The sequence below is a fragment of the Bufo bufo genome, chromosome 9 (assembly GCF_905171765.1).
Source record: "Bufo bufo chromosome 9, aBufBuf1.1, whole genome shotgun sequence".
Taxonomy (NCBI): Eukaryota; Metazoa; Chordata; class Amphibia; order Anura; family Bufonidae; genus Bufo; species Bufo bufo.
The window spans coordinates 20,367,146-20,389,988 of NC_053397.1; the positions used below are offsets into that span (position 1 = coordinate 20,367,146).

General features: G+C 45.3%; 1 protein-coding gene across 1 annotated transcript in view; it reads right to left on the reverse strand.

The window, feature by feature from the left end:
- PLXNB1 (plexin B1) overlaps positions 1 to 21,180 on the reverse strand; it is a 149,501-nt gene extending 128,321 nt beyond the window's left edge. Inside the window, exon 1 of the mRNA XM_040406623.1 lies at positions 20,811 to 21,180. The gene's annotated coding sequence lies outside the window, so the exon portion shown is untranslated. The remainder of the gene's footprint in view (positions 1 to 20,810) is intronic.
- Between the last annotated feature and the right edge of the window lie 1,663 nt (positions 21,181 to 22,843).

Below are 22,843 nucleotides of genomic sequence, written 5' to 3' on the forward strand. Positions count from 1 at the left end.
CTTGGGCCACCACTGTCCCCGCCTAGTAATAACCACAATTTTTTCTAAAAAATTCTAACCATTTGCCTTCTATATATTCATTTTTGAAGTCTACATCCTATTACAGACCCAACTTGCTCTGAAGTAGCTTATAGTACATACTCATTGAACAGTCTGCATCCGGTGGGGGGCATTCCAAGGCAGCGAGGAACGGAGATATCGGGCAGTCAGAAGGTTAAATTTATTTTATTCTGGTCTCTGCTGTAAACCTATAAAACATATCTGAGGCCGTTTGCCTGAACAAAGCTCAGCTGGGTTCCCAGGAGCTATACGACACAGCCTCTACCCAGCAGTAAAAAAAAAAAAAAAGGCTTTTATCGTCAAATTGGTCTATTTTACTGCAACTCCGCTGTGATTTCTGCTCTGCAGTGAATATTTAAAGGGGCCTTTTTTTCCCCCAAGCCCTGTCCTCAATAGACCGCCGAACACATTTACCATTTTTGCTCTACACTCACGAACCTAAATGTCTATTATTTCAGCCGCTTTTGTGCACGAACAAAACCTTTTGTGCCAGTTGATCCCCCGCTCTTCTCATCATTTATCGGTTAATTTTGAAGCTGTCAATGACATTTCAGCCTCCGGTTGTTCTAGATAGTTTCGGAAAGAGGTGAATGTAAACATCCATCCATCACCGCAGCTTTTCTGATGGCCACGGAAAGTATCTCCTGTCTAGATCAGATATTTTCAGAATTAATGTGCCAAGAAAAGCTATTTGGAATCATGGTCCCATATTTAACCAAGAAACGGCCCCGATCTTATCCATGGGGCTGAGCTGCAATACCAGATACAACCTGTGGACAAGGGTGGCACTGTTTCTGGCACAAAAAAAATATATAAAAATTCCACTGATCAGAAAGTAATGGTCTATCCTAGTGACACGCCATCACTTCATAAGATGGTAATGCCCCTTTAAAGAGGATCCGTCACCCCTCCTGACACGCCCATTTTAGTAAACGGCTGTATTTCCCATGATATAACGAATCTTGAGTGCATTTTTTTTTAACTCTATTAATCCTCCTGGAATTGTTAGAATCACTTGACAACTTAGCACTCTCCTCGTCAATGGAAAGTGCACCTTTTCAGCTCTGACTGTACAGTGCCATAGCATACAGTGGCACCCCGCACTGACAAGGGGAATGAGGATTTTCAGGTGGAGTAACAGAGGGACTGCACAAAACAGAGTCCCAAAGAGAGATGCTGCAGAATTGGTATTTCGGGGGAAATAAAAGTATTCACTAGGAGAGCCGGGGATACATTCTTAAGTACAGTTCAAATAAAGGTCTGGTGGCCCCATACTACAGCGTGGCCCCAAGATTCCGGCAGCCAATCACATGCCTCTAGGCTCTACTTTTTTTTTAGGTTGAATCACCAATAGCCTATTAGGTCCTGTGTGTACAGTGACAACATTGAAGGTTACGATGAGATGATAAGTGGAAGTGTACATGTTCTGTGTAGACTGAGGATGGATCATCAGAGTCACTTCGTGCCAGAACACAGGGGTGCAGGAGCCGCAGCTGCATGAAGAGGAACCCAAATAACATAGGCAGCCAAATGACCTTCCAGCAGGTGCTGCAAGAGTTAACGGGAACACCTGGTGGAAACCCACATGAGTCCAGGGTAAACATGCCGGACCCCCGCATATGGGAATATTCCCAAAAATCCCTTCATAGGAGGAATGTGCCGTAATCTACTTCCAAATCAGCTGAACCTTCAAAAGGATGCGACGGTCAGTAACGTAACCCAAGGCAAGCAAGGTGCCCTGTGCCTCACCCACACACATCCCAAACCCTCCGCGCTCCTTCTGCCTCCTCCCCCACCAGCCAAATTTCTACTTGGCCACATATTCCTTGGCTCTCAGCCCTCCCCCAATTCCCCGGCCTTTCAAGCAGATGGTAGCAGCACAGCCTCCCACTGGAAGGTGCGAGGGGGTTTGATTGCTGCTTTCAAGGGAAACAAAGCGGGAAAAAAGGTAGAACAAGAGTCAGGAGGCCAGATCTGAGGTTTCTTCAGAAAGATCTTAAAGGAGCACCGCGGACGAGCTGCTAATATCGTTCACTTAAGTGCATGTGGGAGTTGTCAGAAGTGGTGCTGCGTCATGAAAGTAGTCAGAAAGACTTGCGGCCAGTAATCCCATCGAGGAGCACAGGGAAGAATAGATTGCATCTAATGGGGTTAGAAAGTCGTGACTGCCTTCTTTCAAAAACAGCGCCACCCCAATTCACAGGTTGCATGTGATATTGCAACTCATCTTCATTCACTTCAATGGAGCTCAGCTGCAATACCAGACACGACCCATGGACGGGTGCGGCGCTGTTTCTGGAAAAATGCAGCCATGTTTTTTCTAATCCTGGACTGTATAGATCATGGACAGCAGATATTAAGGTTGGTCATACACACTAGGTAAATGTCAGCCATACTCCATCCGCAAATCTCGGATCCACAAAATACGTTTTTTTTTTGCGGACCCTTTGTTTTCCATGCGTGCGTGGTCAGCATTTTGCAGACATTGTCCATTATGCAAAAAGATAGACTTATGGATGCGGAAAGCACGCGGTTGGATCCGTGTACTTTCCGTATCCGCATGTCCTTTCCGCAAAAAGACAGACCATGTCCTATACTTGTCTGCAAAAATATGGACCGCGGACCCGTTAAAGTCAGTAGGCCACAAAATATGTGGATGCAACACGGACCGCATCCACATTTTGCGGATCTGCGAGCTGTGGACCACAAACAGATACAGTCGTGTGTCAGTTTAAAGGGGAACTCTTATGAGGCCACATGCACACAACTGTATATTTGGTACGTGTCCAATCTGCATTTTTTGCTGATCGCACACGGACCCATTAGTTTCTATGGGTCTGCCAAAAAAACAAAAACGGATCAAATCTGTGTCCGCCTCCGTGCGGCAAATTATAGAACCTGCCTTATTCTTGTCCGATTTGCAGTCAAGAATAGGCTTTTTTACAGTGGGAGATGCACACGGACTGTATCTGTATTTTGCGGATCCGCGATTTGTCGACTGCAAAACGCACACGACCGTATGGATTTTTCAGTGTTTTGCGAACCGTTTGTTCCGTTTTTTGTTTCCGTTGTGTTTCCGTTCCGTTTTTCCGTATGGCATATACAGTATACAGTAATTACATAGAAAAAATTGGGCTGGGCATAAAATTTTCAAAACGGAACGGATACGGAAGACATACGGATGCATTTCCGTATGTGTTCCGTTTTTTTTTGCGGACACATTGACTTGAATGGAGCCACGGAACGTGATTTGCGGGCAATAATAGGACATGTTCTATCTTTTAACGGAACGGAAAAACGGAAATACGGAAACAGAATGCATACGGAGTACATTCCGTTTTTTTTGCGAAACCATTGAAATGAATAGTTCCGTATACGGTCCGTATACGGAACACAAAAAACAGCCAGTAAGGCCTCATGCACACGACGTTGTTGTGTTCCGTTCCGCAAAATGGGGTTCCGTTGTTCCGTGATCCATTTCCGTTTTTGTTTCCGTGTGTCTTCCTTTATTTTTGGAGGATCACCGGACATAAAGGAATGTAAAAAAATGTCTAAGACAGGTTTGCCATGCAAATGATAGGAAAAAAACGGACGCGGACGACAATCTTGTGTGCCTCCGCGTTTTTTTGCGGTCCCATTGACTTGAATGGGTCCGCCAACCGTTTTCCGCGAAAATAATAGGACAGGTTATATTTTTTTGACGGACTGGAACCACGGATCACAGACGCGGATGGCAAACGGTGCATTAGCCGAGTTTTCAACTGACCAATTCAAAATCAATGGGTCCGCAGAAAATCACAAAAAACGGCGCAATGGAAACGGAATAAATGGAAAAGAAAAAAAACTGTCGTGTGCAGGAGGCCTAAGGGCTCCATTCACACGTCCGCAAAACAAGGACAGCGGCAATGTGTGTTCCGTATTTTGCGGACCGCACATTGCCGGCACTAATAGAATGCCTGTTCTTGTCCGCAATTGCAGACATCTATTTTTTGGCGGAACGGAAGTGCGGACCCGCAATTCCGTGTCCGGGCAGCACATCGTGCTGGCCCATAGAAATGAATAAATCCGCAAAATGCGGAACGAAATTGCGGACGTGTGAATGGAGCCTTACTCTGTTACTGCCCATATGGTCCCTAAGGCTGGGTTCAGACCTGAGCGCATTTGATATGCGCGTTTAACGCGCGTTTTTGTCGCGCCTTTTTATGCGCGTTTTTTGCAATAGTAAACGCGCGTTTGTGTGATTGACTGCAGTGTCCTATGGCCACAAACGCCCCAAAGAAGCTCAAGAACTTGTTTGAGCGTAGGGCGTTTTTCAGCGCGTTCAAACGCGCTGTAAAACGCTCAAGTGAGAACCAGGGCCATAGGGAAGCATTGGTTTTCATGTGTTGAGCGTTTTACAGCGCGCTTGAACGCGCTGTAAAACGCTCAAGTGTGAACCCAGCCTAAAGTCCATCGATCTCCATTATTTTGGAACCCTGTTATTAGCAGCTCACCTTTCAGCCTCTGCCTAGTTACAGCTACCGCGGCCGGTGGGCGACTACCTTGCATCCCTACACTTCTATGGAGACCCAAGGTAGTCACCCGCTGCTAGGAACCAAGACCAGGGGAGGAGATCAGAACTGGAAGGACAGAAGTTTTCCTTAACCTTCTAAAATCTCCTGGAGTCGGAGAGCCATCAAACATCTAAACCACGGCTGTATTTTAATAAAATGTACCGTAGATTCCTTCCTAATACATATTCATGCCGCCTGAAGATGCCAGCGCTGCAGTTTATCCTCGTTGTGCGGTATGTGCCTGGGAGTAGGTTTAGGAATGCGTATGAAGGATATTATTTGATGTGTCGGAGGACTGACACCGGGGGGGCTTCTCCGCTTATTGGAGCTAATTCAGCAAAGACATCGCATTTTTATCTAATTGGTAGACATGGGAGTACGGATGCCAGGGTAGGGCGACCCATCTCCTCCGACCCGTCTGCACCCACTGATCGAAAATAGCATCTCAGAGGAAACGTTCATTTGGTAAGTCAATTAACAGTAAACAGATCTACTGCGAAATTCCTTTAATTCGGCATCTTATAGTCTAGAAGTCATAAAACATGTTGGGAAATATGTCATAAACCTTAATAAAGTTGAAAAACTCATATAGCACACGACAATACCTTTCTAAGAAAGTTAGAACCAGCCCTGTACCTCACATGGATCCAGAGATTTCCCCATTCATTGCTCTGATAGATTATCTTCTTCAGCCTGCCAGCTCAGGGGGGACGTGTCCTTTCTGCTGCAGCTCTCTCCTTGTAAGTGCCACAGCTTCTAACAGAACATACGGCCGATGGCATTTGAAGATTTAGAGTAAGCACGTGCGACCAGCTCAGGGCGATGGACAAAAAAAAAGGTAATTTAATAAACAGCAGGTGGCGCTATACAGATACATTTTATTGAATTGCTCAATGGCTACTAAATTTTTAATTAGGTGCAGTTACAAAAAGTATTCGTATCCAGGTGCCGGTTTGAAAAATGTAGAATAAGCTTTGCGGCACAACCCCTTTAAGCCACAAAATGGCCACCTAATAGTATTTGGATGTCCAGGTTTTGAAATGAAAGCTGAGATTTGTCCCATTCTAGTTCTAGACACTCAGGGCCTGGTGTATAAATACTGCTATCTTCTAGAAGAGTAGTCTTGTCAGTCACAAATTAATTTCAACTTTTAAACTGCACTGGAAATTTTTTTAATATGGATGCTGGTTGCTATGGGAAACAAGGCTTTTCACCGAGTACTATCCATATCAACTCAAATTAAAGGGGTTATTATAGAAGAAGACGAAGCGCAATCAGCTGTCTGGCCTCACTTACTTTTCACAATCACAAGTGATCGCCAAGGGGAAGTTTTAATCAGGCTATGCGCTTTCCCTGCAGTGGCCACTACAGGAGAAAAGTGGGATTACATGCTGGTCATTCGAATGAATGGCAAACCAAGTAATGAGTTGATGGGTTGGGTCCTCCAGAGCAGGGTTAATCTTTTGCTTTGTAAATGTTGGGAGCTTAGTAAACTCTGAAGCGGGACGACGCAGCGCAGGAAGGCAGACGGCGGGCTATTCTCTATAGATTCCAATTTAGAATACTGAACGTAAGGGAGAAAAATAAATAAAAAAATCAATGATTAAATAGCGTCTGAGGTTTTACAGCAGGTGGGAGAAGAGCGGGCCGGGCGGGTCAAGCAATTTATCTCCTTCTTTTTCCATGTCACCATTGATTTTTGTAGGGTTCTGGGGTGGGTTGTACATTGTGCTGCTCTCCCTGCTGCTAATAGCATTGACCTCAGCCGGCAAGAGATGGTCAGACAAGGGCACTGTACATGAGACACTGACTTATAGCTGGACATCCTTTTGCTCTGGCAGGACAGATGCCTTGCAGCAACTTTCTTCTCTCTTACCACATGCATCCTCGGCCGAACCAAGTATGTATGCATATGGGAGAGTCGGGAGCTATTGATGGAGTATGGGCATCTCATGTAGCATATGTTCCCTTTCATTGCATCACAAGTTTTACTGCACCTAATGGGCTCTATTGTGATTGGGGTCCATTGTCTTAAAGGGATTGTCTATACCTGGGGAGGGAAGCATATTTACCTGCTCCTTTGGTTCCCCGTTGCTGCTCATCAACATCCAGCTTGAGAGGGGTCATGCCAATGAATGGCTGCAGCAGTAATGTGTCCCCCCATGCTTTATGTGACCCAGTGTCATAACACATGCGGACCCTTCATCACTGTGGCCAAGTCCAGTGATGTGGAGGGGAGTCAGGCTGAAAGCCCCCTCCAAGTGGACAATCCCTTTAATGAAAACTCTTCTATTATTTTGCATCTACAGCTTTAATGTAGACGATGCATCTCCATGGTAACAGACAACAAACAAACCCTGCGTAGTCTGATGTTGCAGTCATACTTTCTTCTACCTGCCCCCTGCTTCTTGCTATCAAACTGAACGTACGCCAACATAAAGTAGGGGACAGATGAAAAGGAAGTAGGATTACATGATCAGACTACACAGGGTTTGGTTGTTGTCTGTTACCATGGAGACACATGGGTCTGCCTAGGAGCCCTAAATGATACAAATGAAGAGGAATCACAAAGTTGCGAAGGTGGATCATCATCATCTAAACTACAGATGGTCCTTCAAAATTGATCGCCCGGAGATTAGGAGAGCAGAAAATTCTAACAATCCCAAAAAATCACCAGCTAAAATTGGAATTTCTGTGGATATTCCTGATCCTGCGATTTCTGCAGTTTTCAAAATCCAAGCAGATTACTTCATACAATATACAAGTGGACTAGCAATGGTTTTGCTTCATTACATCAGAAGTGTGATGGAGCTCCTGAGTTAGCACCACCGGTGATCGGCTGCTGGTGGACATAACTGAATTGCCCTTATTAAGTTAAAAAAATTGAGCAGCGTTTAATCATTAGGCGTTCCAAGGCCAGAAAAGACAAAGAGACTTAAGACCCAACACAGTGATAGATTAGGAGAGGCCAGAGCTGAGAACTTACAGAGGGAAACCTGCTGACAAATAGCGTTAAAATCAACATTGCTGGAGAGACCTGCAAGAGATTAGGAGATGTATAGAGGACTGACCTTCTGTACATTTCTCTGCTCAGAGGATCAACTATCCACACCATGTGAGGTCATCTGAGATAAGTTGCAACATTCAGGAGTCAACAGTAATGTCCATAGACATAAGGTTGTCAACTCAAGGATGACTGGTCACGTGGAACGAACAACTATAGAAGTCTATGAAAATATATCACCGAGAACTATGGGTGTACATGAGGAGTAGGGGGCTGTAACAAAAACCAACATAGGGTCCTGGGCCATGTAACCCAAATGCCCAGGTGAAGATAGCCCAGCATTTGTTCACACATTCCATTGGACTGGCCCACCAAAGAACCAGAGGATTCTCTGGTGGACCCAGGCTCTGATTCCACAGTGATCCTTAAAGATCCAGGAGACAAAAAACCCACTTAGAGCTGCCTTTGGAGCCAATGACTTGCCACTAGGGTCTGAGAATAATTTCCAGTGGTAGGCCCACAGAATCCCAATCCAACACTGATCCAATCCCCAGTCAGACAGGTGACCATACATGGTAGATAAATGTCAAAAGGACAAGGCAGCCATCTAATGTGTAGGGAGGTATTCCCGATGGCAGATTTTAGGAGAGAGAAGGATCAGGCTGATGGTTTTTAACATGCTCGATCATTTTGTTATCACCAGAGGTGTCTGACAGCAGCATTTGACAGAAGTATACGGCAAACAGTTTTCCACTTCTTTTCCTCAATGCCACAGTGCCTGTGGTTCACGAGGAAGTGGAAAATCTGATCTGGGGGTCCTCTGCTCCATGGGCCCAATACACTGTTGTCCAGTGAAGGCCGTTGAACCTCTGGTTTCCATCATCTGGCGAGGACGTCAACCCGTTAGGAATGGGCAATGGAGGAGACTAACAAACCAAAATATTTCAGTTCTCTAGTCTAGTACATCTATCATCATGATCTGTAGCACATGTGAACACATAAAACTTTGCAATATATCTTATGGTGGAAAATGGCTTCTTCTGTAAATGTTCAAAATCCTCGTTTGCCACCAGTCCATCTAGTGGAAAACTGAAAACGGGGAGGAGGGGGATGAAGCTTCTCTCTATGCTGTAAAGGGATACAACTGAATACATTGTATACAGAATATAGATTCTCTGTAGTCTGTCATCATTAGCTAAAGTGACACGTCAAGTTGCTGGTGGCGGGCCCCACCATACGGAGACCCCTTCTGGCTATGACTCAATAAAGATAACATTTGCCCTGTGAATTCTTTATTTTTATAACGTTATTTCATTGCTTTAGGCTTTTACCATCAGTGAAAGGTTCCTAATTCATCCCTAACAATCGTACTTCAGACAGCAGCTTGTTTTCTGGCAGATCTCCACCGAGGTCAAGTGTTTACAAGCTTCACTTGGGGTCCAATTGCAGCTATAACTGGCAGTCATTTCCTCTCGCAGTTGCAGGATAAGTTGACACAGACGATTTTTTTTTTTATGGACAGTAATATTATCCAGTACATAGTCCTTCAATTGTCCAATTCTTCAATTATATCTCTTTCTGGGGAAGCTGGTTGACAACTAATATGGCTTCCATCTCATGTCGATTGTCACCAAGCTTTCTAGGATTCCTGAACTTTCACACTTGCGTTGTTTGATTCCGGCAGGCAGTTCCGTTGCCTGAACTGCCTGCCTGATCAGGCAAACTGTATGCAAACGCATGTCATTTTTTCTGACTGATCAGGCATTTTTGAGACTGATCAGGATCCTGATCAGTCTGAAAAATGCCTGATCAGTCAGAAAAATGCATTGCAATACCGGATCCGTTTTTCTGGTGTCATCAGGCAAAACGGATCCGGTATTAATTTTTTTCTCATTTTTAAAGGTCTGCGCATGCGCAGACTGGAAGGAAGGATCCGGCATTCCGGTATTTTGAACTAATACATTCCTATGGAAAAAAAAATGCCGGCATTCAGGCAAGTCTTCAGTTTTTGTCCGCCGGAGATAAAACCGTAGCATGCTACGGTTTTCTCTTTTGCCTGATCAGTCAAAACGACTGAACTGAAGACATCCTGATGCATCCTGAACGGATTACTCTCCATTCAGAATGCATGGGGATATGCCTGATCAGTTCTTTTCCGATATAGAGCCCCTGTGACGGAACTCTATGCCGGAAAAGAAAAACGCTAATGTGAAAGTAGCCTTAGCTGCTTGGTTTTGATTTGATGGACCTCCTACAGATTGACGGATTTTCTTCCTGATCTGCTTGTGGACCCTCACAAGTAAGGACTCCAAGAAAGTTGTGTGGCATCCCCTAAGGAAACTGTACTGGTTGTCACCTAGGTTTCTGAGAAACAGATATTGCTAAGAAACCGAGTTCTAACACATTTCTAGAAGGGTAGATATTAAAGGGGTTGTCTCATCAAGACAGCCCCTTTCCACATGCTTTATTAAGGGAAGGTCATAAAGGGGGTCCCCACAGGAGGTTAAAACCCCCTACTAAAAGAGTGATACTCTCTTGGTGAACAAGCACAAATAAAATGAAATATAAGAATGTTCCTGGATTAGTTTTTGTCCTTCCTGTTGTGCCCTGCAGACAGGAACTCACACATTCAGCATGAGCGATAATTCACAAGACCCCAGGCGGTGGAGGGGGTTTAATGGTGCCCAAATATTGACATGACACCGGCAGTGATGTGTGAAATGAGACATGCCTTGGGAGCAAAGAGTAGCTGGTGCAAGCAAAGAAGAACGACTGCACCTTTCCTGCAGACGTAGCTGTTCATTTCCTGGGAGACTACAAATTAAAGGCATGGGCGAAATGGACATAAATCTAGAAGAACCATACCAGAGATACAAGAGCTTTAAGAACCTCCTAGAGATGCATGATCTTTAAAGGACCCATCACATATGCAAGATGTGTAAGAACCTACCAAATAGGCAAGATGCATTTTTTGCATATGTATAGGTACTTACTGGGTATGCAAGAGCTACAAGAACTTATCAGAGATGCTAGATCTATAAGAACCTACCATATATGCAAGATCTATGAGAACCTACCAGAGATGACAGAGCTATGGGAACCTACCAAAGACGCAAGATCTATGAGAACCTGCAAGAGATGTAAGAGCTGTAAGAGTCTGTCGGATATGTGAAACCTACAAGAACCTATCAGAGATGATGGAACTATAAGAACCCTTAAAAGATGCAAGATGTATAAAACACCTAGCAGAGATAAAAACTATATAAGAACCTAACAGAGATGCAAGAATTATAAGAACCTACTAGAGATGCAATATCCATAACAACCTACGAGAAATGCAAGAACTATAAGAACCTATTGAGCCGAACACACTGTCGACCAATTGTAACATTATAACTGCTCCATGTACTTCCACCCTGCTAATACAACTTTGCCTGCTTTCAAATTCCCATTGCTTCTTCGAGTAGATTATGCATAGTGATAAAACAATAATTAAAAAATATAATTTTTTTTTCAAGTACTCGTACATCGATCTAGATTAAAATGTTTTGACAGCTTGTAATATTATACCCACTCTCGTCCCTCTTCATAAATTGAACCATGTACTTCCTCCCTGCTCCTGGCAAATCTCTTCTCTTGCAGCCAATTATTCTATCAACAGGAGGAAGAAGTGGTTGGCTGATGTACTGAACTATATAGCACGGTCTTCTTCCTGCCATGTACAGTGACTGGTAGAACATAATAAGAAGCCCCGAGATGAAGTCAAAGGTTTAGAGTTACCCTCTGAAACTCCTTACACATTGCCTCCTTTGGTTCACCTACTCAGATGTTAGAAATGCCCCCTGGATTTATTGTCTAACCCCACTTCAGTACATCTCCAGTGACTCTTACCCTTTAACCTTCTTGCAGCCAGCTCCGCATGACCATAGCGAAATGGGAGCTCTTTGAAGATAGCGTGCCACCATAACATTATAGACGGAGCACCTGTTTAAAGACCCTCAGCTGTGCTGCAGGTTAATTGCAGGAAGGAATGTGACCTCCAACTGAAATGAAGTGCTGGACATATTTTAGATTCTTAGCAAGGAAATAGAGTTAGACACCCGGGGTTTGTTTTAGCAGAGCCCTGACTTATGACTTCTGTGTGCATAGAATGATCATTACTCAAGCCAAGGAGGCAGGTTGTAGGACAGAAGCTCTACAAATGGCTTTCAGCCCATCCAAAGTTTGCAAGTCCCTGAACACTAAATCATTGCTCTACCAGAAAGTTGTAATATAGTGGAAATTAATGTGACAGGAAAAAATATCTTGTATTAGACTTATCAAATTTAAAGGGATTGTCCATTTTATGCCCCCCCCCCCCCTGCAATTAACATATGGGAAGTTTCAATTAGTTGAGTAACTTAAAGGGATTGTCCAGCGTTAGAAAAAGATGGTTGCTTCCCTCTACAAACAGCACCACTTAGGTCCACAGGCTGTGAGTGGTATTGCAGCTGAGCTCCACTGGAATCAATGGGGAAGAGCTGCAATGATGCACGCAACCTGCAGTCAGGGGGTGGTGCTGTTTTTGGAAGAAAGAAGTCATGTTTTTCTAATAGTGGACAACCCGTTTAAAGGGCTGAGTTGCAATACCAGACACAGCCCATGGAGTGGCACTGTTTTTGAGAAGAAGAAAAAAAGGGCACCCTACCTACTCCTGATGACAACCCTAGAGTAAGCTAGAATAGAAGCCATATTGGTTGTCACCTAGTCTTCCCAGTAACAAAGGAACAGCCGAACGACATCAGGGAGAGGACGCAGAGGTTACAGTCACCCCTGAGCCATAAAGGGGCCGAAAAATCTATCCTGGCACAGGTGAGGTGGGTGTCCTGTTACAGATTATGCATTAGGGCAGTTTCTTTTAGGGCTCATTAACACGACCGTGCCGTGTTTTGCGGATCTGCAAAACACGTATGCCGCCCGAGTGCCTTCCGCAATTGGCGGAACGGAACAGGAGGCCTATTATAGAAATGCCTATTCTTGTCCGCAAAACGGAACGGAGCAACGGATGCGGCCCCATTGAAGTGACTTTTGCGGCCCCATTGAAGTGAATGGGTCCGCACCCCATGCGGACCAAAACCACGGTCGTGTGAAAGAGCCCTTAAACAGTTTAGTGCATGGTCTTAGTGGGCGGAGCACGACACATGGATTCAAAGAACTCCAAAGACAATTCCTTTGGCATGTCCCACCCCCTTCGGGTCAGAAGATATGGAACTGATGTCCCTTTAGTGCACGCTTCTGTCTAAGCAATCCGACCATCAATGTGAGTGACTGTACACGCAGCAGCAGCACGTACAGAACATGCAGAGAGGACGGTTTCAGGGCCGTTAGATGATGTGCATGCGGCATATGGAGGAGCCCTACAAGATCCATGTGAAATAATTGCAGAGCAGCCATGCATAGGTAATCCGGATGGGTTAGGATTCACATGACTGGTCACCACAGTGCATGCACCCCCACCCCGGCCATGTCAACCGCCACCGCACACTGCCATAGGGATGACCGCTCTGCACATCATACCATCTATCTATATCTAGTATCTAAGTATCTATCTATCTACCGTATATATCTATCTGTCTACCGCATCTAAGTATCTACCGTATCTAAGTATCTACCGTATCTATAGTGTGTACCGTATCTATCTATCTATGCCCATGCGGATCCACATTGGTGAATAAACTTTTTTAGCATTTTTATATTTTTTTGAGCGCTGCCTTTTTGCTATTTTATCTATCTATCTATCATAAAATAATATATAATAAAACTCAATATATTGTCCCCTGTTAGGAGCCATTTCAAGCTAGAGAAAGTCTGACTCATTATGGGATGATCGACGGGAAGTCAGAAAAAAAATCACCCCTCCCCCTACACCATCTCATATTTTCAGTTCTGAGAAATTCCGACGACACTGACATACAGAGAGGTGAGTGATATCAGCCTCCTGTCATATAACGCTGCCACGCTATTTCGTGTTCGTTCACACTGAGCAGTTGACGCCACATAAAAATAAAGCAGCGTTTTCAGTGCAGCCGCGGTTTTACGGGTCAGCACGTATCACTTGTCGAAACTGCAGCCACATTGAAACCCGCTGCAAAATCCCACGCAGTTTTCTCCGATGCATTTTTGACTGCACCTCAACCTCTAGGTGTGACTAGAGCCTTAGAAGGCCCGGGGCCATGTTTTCCTACTTTTTCTGGAAGAATGCAAAAAAAAAAAGTTAAAGGGGTTGCCCCATTACAACGAGTGCCCGATTGGTGGGAAACAAAGATGGAGAAACAAAGGCCCCCGTTCTTGTGATCAGCGGGGGGCTTCGTTTCTCCATTTGAATGGTGAGGTGGACACGCATGTAAAGCGGACGCTCTTTTCAACTCTATGGGGATGTCAGAGAACCTGGACCCCCAACTCTTGTGATCAGCGGGGGCCCCAGCAGTCCGATCCTTGCCAGTCATACACTTATCCCCTACCCTGTGGCTAGGGGAGAAGTTGTAATGGGACAACCCCTTTAAATTCTGATACATGAGTGGACATACCATAGGATGCGTATAGATAGGTGGCTCAGCGGTTAGCACTGGTGCCTTGCAGCGCTGGGGTCTTAGGCTCAACATCTGTATGGGGTCTGTATGTTCTCCCCGTGTTTGTGTGGTTTCCTCCGGGTTCTCTGGTTTCCTCCCAAACTCCAAAGACATTCTGATAGGAGCTTAGATTGTGAGCTCCTGGGGACAGCAAGTGATGACAACGTCTGGAAAGCGCAGGGGAATATGTCAACGCCATATAAGGGCTCATGCACACGAACGTATTTTCCTTCTGTGTCCGTTCCGGTTTTTTTGCAGACCGTATACGGAACCATTCAATTCAATGGGTTCGCCAAAAAAAAAAAAAAACAGAAGTTACTACGTGTGAATTCCGTTTCCGTATGTCCGTATTTCTGTTCCGCAAAAAAATAGAACATGTCCTATTATTGTCCGCATTACGGACAAGGATAGTACTGTTCTATCAGGGGCCGGCTGTTCCGTTCTGCAAAATATGGAATGCACACGGACGTCATCCGTATTTTTGGCGAATCCGTGTTTTGCGGACCGCAAAATACATACGGCCGTGTGCATGAGGCCTAAGGGCTCGTTCACACGACCGTTGGTGTGCCGTGCCCGTGCTGTGAACCGCAAATTGCGGTCCGCAATGCACGGGCACCTTCCGTGGGGCAGGCGCATGGGGATCGCAGACCCATTCACTTGAATGGGTCCCGTGATCCCTCCGTTCCGCAAAAAGATAGAGCATGTTCTATCTTTTTGCGGTGCGGAGGCACGGAACGTAGTGCTTCCGTAGTGTTCCGTTCCGCGCTTCTGTTCCGCATCTCCTGATTTGCGGACCCATTGAAGTGAATGGGTCCGTATCCGTGATGCGGAATGACAACGGAACGGTGCCCGTGTATTGCAGATCTGCAAATCCAACGGTCGTATGAACAAGCCCTAAGGCCTCTTGCACACAAACGTTTTTTTTTCGTTTCCATTCGGTTTTTTGCGTTCCATATACGGACCGTATAAGGAACCATTCATTTCAATGGATTCGCAAAAAAAAAAAAAAAGAAGGTACTCCGTATGCCTTCCATTGCTGTATTTCCGTTTTTCCGTTTCGTTCAAAGATAGAACATGTCCTATTATTGTCCACATAACGGGCAAGGATAGTGATGTTCTATCAGGGGCCACCTGTTCCGTTCCACAAAAAAATGTTATCCGCATTCTTTGCAGATACCTTTTTTTGCGGACCGCAAAATACTGAAAAAGCCATACGGTCGTGTGCAAGAGGCCTAAAGGGAGTAAAATAAACAGATACATTTTTAAAAATGTTGCAAATTGTGCCAAATTTATCAACATTCGCTCAAGGCCTAAAAAAAAATAGCGCAATCCACTAAGCATGTTGTAGACTTTTACTCCACATTGCGGCTGCGCTACATTTTATACCAAAAGTGGCGCGCTTTACGTTAAATTTGGCACATTTTACAACTTGCTATCTTTCTAGATACTAGATAAGTAGGTCAAGGTCCACAGTTTTTGGCCAATCGCCCAGATGCAGCGGTCTTAATGTGGAGTCCTGAGGCACATAACAAATTTGCTTGAATTCGCCGCGTTCTTCATTCCTAGGCGCAATTCACGACGCGCTCCTGCCCCATTTTGCTCCGTTCGCCTCCTCCACTATTTCCGCTGCAAAGTCAAACTCATCCTAACAGTTTCTCAGCCGATTGTGTTCGTCCATCGGCCGCCATGAGGGACAACAGCTCCATCTTCAGCAGGTGCCAGTGATGACGTGCTGCGCCAAGACACAGGTACTGCTGAAAGAACGTGCCCGCTCGGCGTTTTCCAGTTCAGTGCCACATCCAGGACGCCGTCCCTCCTCAGCCTTCCCCGCGGAGCAGCTCCCAGATAAGGTATTCAGACAGCAGCTGTTGCTGAATAGATGATAAGCGACTCAGACCCCCTCCCCCAACTCCCCGCTCATTCACCACCCCACAACAATGGGAACAAAGGAATCTCATGCCTCCCTCTCCGACCCACCATGATGGAGCATCTTTTTTTTAATGCAGATTGCCACTAGCACAACTCATTACCGAGCGGATTGGCGAGTGTAAAAGCGTTGCGGTTTGGCCCTCGGGGTACCGTTGTGTTACCAGCTACTCACCTGGCCACATCCGCAAGCGCCCCGTTAACTACTCACAGCGTCTTATTAACCCCCAATGGCCTTGAAAGTGCACGCGGCTTTATTCAAAGGTCTACACTCAACCCCTATCATGACCTCCAGCTTAGTAGACAATGCCCAACACTAATGCCGAGACCCAGCTGAGAAGACGGAATAGAAATGAAAAGGAGGGGGGATATTGCATTCATTCTGCAAGAAGATGTCATAGGGATGACACAATGGTACATTCCAGGAGAGGAGGCACAAGCAAAAAAACTTCCACTCCTCACCAGAGGTTTTTTTTTTTTTAAACTCTTTTCACCCCCGTTTTGCTAGCGGAAAGTTCTTTTAGATTGTTTATCAAATTCATCATCAAAAAGTAGTGGTTGTCTACAAAATACGACAGATATCATTTGTTTGCTTAAGTTTCTTAAACTTCTGGAGCTTTGGTTTGACCCACCAGAGGACCCTCCATTAGGCCCAAACTCCAAAAGACCTTCACATTTTGCAGGAAAACTCTCTACCAGTATTAGGCCGAGTTCACGTGTGTGACCCGTGCCCGCAAATTGCAGGCCGCAATGCACGATCGCCGGCCGTGGGTCGGCCGCATCGGATCGCGGACCCATTCACTTTAATTGGTCCGCAATCCGCCCGTTCCGCAAAAAGATAGGACCTTGTTCTATCTTTTTGCGGAACGGAAGTACGGGACGCAACCCCGCGGAAGCACTCCGTAGTGCTTCCGAGGGGGTCCCGTTCCGTGCGGCCGTTCCGCAATTCTGGATTTGCGGACCCACTGAAGTGAATGGGTCCGCCTTCCGCAATACGGCCACGGATCACACACGTTCGTGTGAACTAGGCCTTAGACTGGTCCACCAGAGGATCCCCTAGTCCAGCAGAAGACAAGGGTGGCTTTGGAGTCAATAACAAGCCGCTAGGGTCAGTTTTTTAAGGACTGATTCACAAATAGCCCTTTAGACCACCAAAGGATCCACCAGTAGACCCAAGCGCCAAAGATCTGGAAAAAGAAAAAAAAAAAAACTCTTTCTACCAGGATTAGGGCTCATGCACATGACTGTTGCCTGTTTTTAAGTCCGCAAATTGTGGATCCGTAAAACACGGATACCGGCTGCGTTCCGCATTTTGCCTATAATAGAACAGTCCTATCCATGTCCGTAATGCATGCAATAATAGGACACGTAATAGGACATACAGACACGGAATGCACACAGAGTCAGTTCCATTGTTTGTTAATGGTTCCACATACGGGATGCAAAAAAGAAAGTATTGAGCCCTTAGACTGGTCCATCAGAGGATTCTTTGGTTCCCCCAGAAGACAAGGTGGCTTTGGGGTCAATAACTTGCCCATCCCTAGGGTCAATTTTTTTTTAGGACTGATTTACAAATAACCTTTTAGTCCTTATTGGTGAGATGGGTTCTTAGGTTGGTCGGAGGAACCTCGCTCCTACACTGCTTCCTATCAACCAGTGATCCACCATTTATGGTCTTTTTCTTCTAAAGGCCACCAGGGTTTGGCCACCAATCTTGCGTGTGTTGACCTTCCAACGATCCTCCATAAAATGATGGTGGAGAAACCAATAATCAGGCATGTTCAATTTTAACACCCAATCCTTTTATTCTCAGGGGAGATAAGCCACCGGCCGGAGTGTCCGGCAGCAACTTACTCCCCTCTCCCCATTGACAACACATGCATGCTCAGCCAATGTATATGGAGAAGTCAGGAGGCTGCCTGACGAAGGAGTGTTCAGCTGACAGCTACTGAAGGGCAAGGTCACCAGACCTACATGCTATATGACGGTGATCTATTATTCCACATCTCTCCTGAATGCCTAGACAGAGTCTCCATACTAAGTGTCGACCGCTATGCAGAAGGTCCATTAGGTCGGTCATGCACAGAGGTTAATATGGATTGTCTGGCTAGAAGTCAATAGTCAACAAGGCTTGGTGTTTACCGACAGTGCCCATACTCCGATTCGCTCTACAACCCCCGGACACAAAGACATCCAGGATACTCCAGTCAGAGACATCTGGAGGGAAGCGCAGGATGAAGGACGAAGGTGCGTTTCCCACATTTTCCATCAAATACGGCTTGATTTATGGGTCTTTCCTAGATCCCTCAAGGGCAATTTTCCAATTCACATTATAAAGCGCCCCCCCCCCCCCCTCCCCATATAAAAGACGGATGATGTTACCGCGGTCAATAAAATCTGCACTAAAGTAACTTGGTGAAAGATGTCACCGCCCAAATGAGGACAATGAGTGATATCTGACAGGGGAATCCTATGGGAAGAGAAGCGGAATACGGTGTCGCCGTATCAACAACCAAAACGACCTCGAAAGAGAAAACTGATTCTCCGATAAAATATTCTGCAAGTTCCTTAGGTAAGGGCGGACTGTCGGAACTGACTGTCAGGATCCCCATGAGCGGATCATACAGACCAAGATGAAAGCTCAGCCTCAGACTGATACAATGTATCATTACAACAGAAGAAGAATAGTAACACCGCACAATAACACGTACAATGCAACAAAGTGTGCGAGGCTGCGTTGTGTCTGCGCTCCCCCCCGCCTGTGCTCGAAGCCTAAAAAAATTCAGGTGCGATTGGATTCGGCTTCAATACCTCATGTTGCAATCATAAATATCCAGGAAGCTGAGATAGATGGAACTGCTTGACAAGATTTTAGCTCAAACTCTGCAGAGTTACATATGGTTAGGGTCCGTATTGGGCTTGTAAGACCTAGAACCCCATAGGGTTCTATGGAGATCTAAGTTTGGCTCATAAAGATCCACTGGCCAATTGGCGCTAAAATCTGGTCGTCTTATGGCTGTTTGAAATCAGATCTACCAGTTGGGGTACACCTAGCGGCGTCCAATGGCTGCAGGATTTTGCAAGCAAAGCTAAGGTAGAACCTTCAAAAAGTGGCAGCCGCGGGCCATTGCATGATCTCCCGCCAGCTCTTCAATATCTCATGTTGCAATCATAAATAATATCCAGGAAGATGAGATAGATGGAACTGTTTGATAAGATGTTAGCTCAAAATAACAGCGCTGCAGAGTTTCAGGCGGTCAGGGTCCGTATTGGGGCTGTAAGATCTGGACCACCGTGGGGTTCTATGGGGATCAAGGTTGGGTTCATAAGATCTTTGGTCCGTCTTCTGGCCATAAGGATGCTAAAATTTGGTTGCGTTATGGCTGTTTGAGATCAGATCTACCAGTTGGGGAACACGTTGCGGCGTCCACACATACAGTGGACAATGGCTGCAGGATTTTGCAAGTAAAACTAAGGTAGAACCTTCAAAAAGTGGCAGCCATTGGCCATTGCATGTTCTCCCGCTGGTTCTCCAGTGTACTCTGACAAACAGCTTTCTACATCTCAGCTTCCTAGACCAATGGAAGTAGGACCTGGAGTGTAACTGCAATCCCAGCAGACAGACCCCTATGTGTGCGTGTATGGCTGCTGACTGAGGACGCGGTCTACACCATGATGGAATGCCACCGGCAGACATCGGGGCGGTTCAACTTGGGACAATGACTGATAACCGTATTAATACCGCCAGATATCATGCATCAAATCCGCCCCCGTCCTGTTCATTTATTAAAATTATCTCTACACCAGGCACTTCTTAATTTCATTTTTTGACCCCCCCCCCCCCCCCTTCCTGGGAATTTATTCTGAAATTTGCAAATGACTGAACTGTTACAACCCCAATAAAACAAAAAGCTCCAGGGGCCACAGGAGAGCCCCAGCGCCAGGCTGCGCCCCCTGCACACACTTTACAAGCCTCCAGATTAACCCTTTACTTGCCCCAACTACATTCATACTGTATGCAAAGTTCCTATTTTTTTGGCGGGGGGGGGGGGGGGGTCTTTTCTTTGCATCCAGTCTATAGGAGTAGAGCACACAGGTCATCTGTGAAAGCAAACCATTAACCAGCACCAGTAGATAATGGTGAAGGGGGACCCTTGCTTCACTGCACACTGGATCAGCTCTGCTATGCAGAAGTAGGGGGAATGTAGTTTAACTGCACACTGGATCAGCTCTTCTATGCAGTGGGGGGGGGGGGGGGGGTTTGTTTCATTCCACACTGGATCAGCTCTGCTATGCAGTGTGGGGGGGGGGGGGGTTTGTTTCATTCTACACTGGATCAGCTCTGCTATGCAGTGGGGGGGGGGTTGTTTCATTCTACACTGGATCAGCTCTGCTATGCAGTGGGGGGGGGGGTTGTTTCATTCTACACTGGATCAGCTCTTCTATACAGTGGGGGGGGGTTGTTTCATTCTACACTGGATCAGCTCTGCTATGCAGGGGGGGGGGGTTGTTTCATTCTACACTGGATCAGCTCTGCTATGCAACAGGGGGGTGTAGTGTGGACAGCAGTTGGTAGCTGGGTCATGGCACAGGACAAGGAGGTAAGAAAAATGCACTGGAAAGTCTGTGACAGGTAGGTGCACACGAGCTAGGACTTACCTTGCTGCTTTTTACAGGTGGGGCTTTAATAATCCACTGGTCCCACAGTTGACATGCAGGTCCCTAATGACCATCCACTGCCGGCTGGATTCACCTCCCCAGGTCGTCACCCACCTCAGGGTGTCAGCCCGACCTGCACTCTCATCATCCCGTGCCCCTGGCAGGACCTCTCCATGCTCCAGTCACTGGGTCTCAGCGCAGTCCCGCATTTTAAGGGATTCCCTCGATCCTTTGAAATTTCAAGGACTTCTCTCCCCTTGTGGTTTAAAGGCTCCCGGGGAGTTGTCAGCTCCTGTCCAGTCTCCTGCGGGGGTCAGCGCGGCTCTCATCCCGTCCTCAGCACCACTCTCTGCCCGACCCCGTGCGCCGCGTCCCCCTCCGGACCTCACTCTGCCTCCGGAGCCGATTCCTCAAACTCAATGGACGGAATCCACGCCCCCTGACCACGCCTCCGCCCTCCCTGCCGCAGCATCCGAGGGCTGGCAAATCTGCATAGCCACGCCCAAACTGACGGTAGCCACGCCTCTTCAAAGCCCTTGCATTCAGGGAGCTGGTAATAGAAGGCATCAGCCTCAGCTCCAGCTACATGTCTGCTGATAGCTGCTGTTCACACTGCTGACTGCACCTCCAGTACTGGATAGTGTCCATCACAGAGACAGAGGCTGGGTAATCACTATATATTCCTGTACACAGGAGGCAGTATTATAGTAGTTATATTCCTGTACATAGGAGCAGTATTATAGTAGTTATATTCCTGTACATAGGAGGCAGTATTATAGTAGTTATATTCTTGTACATAGGAGGCAGTATTATAGTAATTATATTCTTGTACACAGGAGCAGTATTATAGTAGTTATATTCTTGTACATAGGAGGCAGTATTATAGTAGTTATATTCTTGTACACAGGAGCAGTATTATAGTAGTTATATTCTTGTACATAGGAGGCAGTATTATAGTAGTTATATTCCTGTACATAGGAGGCAGTATTATAGTAGTTATATTCCTGTACATAGGAGGCAGTATTATAGTAGTTATATTCTTGTACATAGGAGGCAGTATTATAGTAGTTATATTCTTGTACATAGGAGGCAGTATTATAGTAGTTATATTCTTGTACATAGGAGCAGTATTATAGTAGTTATATTCTTATACATAGGAGCAGTATTATAGTAGTTATATTCCTGTACATAGGAGGCAGTATTATAGTAGTTATATTCCTGTACATAGGAGGCAGTATTATAGTAGTTATATTCTTGTACATAGGAGGCAGTATTATAGTAGTTATATTCTTGTACATAGGAGGCAGTATTATAGTAGTTATATTCTTGTACATAGGAGCAGTATTATAGTAGTTATATTCTTATACATAGGAGGCAGTATTATAGTAGTTATATTCTTGTACATAGGAGGCAGTATTATAGTAGTTATATTCTTGTACATGGGAGCAATATTATAGTAGTTATATTCCTGTACATAGGAGCAGTATTATAGTAGTTATATTCTTGTACATAGGAGCAATATTATAGTAGTTATATTTTTGTACATAGGAGCAGTATTATAGTAGTTATATTCTTATACATAGGAGCAGTATTATAGTAGTTATATTCTTGTACATAGGAGGCAGTATTATAGTAGTTATATTCTTGTACATAGGAGGCAGTATTATAGTAGTTATATTCCTGTACATAGGAGCAGTATTATAGTAGTTATATTCTTGTACATAGGAGTAGTATTATAGTAGTTATATTCTTTTACCTAGGGGCAGTATTATAGTAGTTATATTCTTGTACATAGGTGCAGTATTATAGTAGTTATATTCCTGTACATAGGAGCAGTATTATAGTAGTTATATTCCTGTACATAGGAGGCAGTATTATAGTAGTTATATTCTTGTACATAGGAGGCAGTATTATAGTAATTATATTCTTGTACACAGGAGCAGTATTATAGTAGTTATATTCTTGTACATAGGAGGCAGTATTATAGTAGTTATATTCTTGTACACAGGAGCAGTATTATAGTAGTTATATTC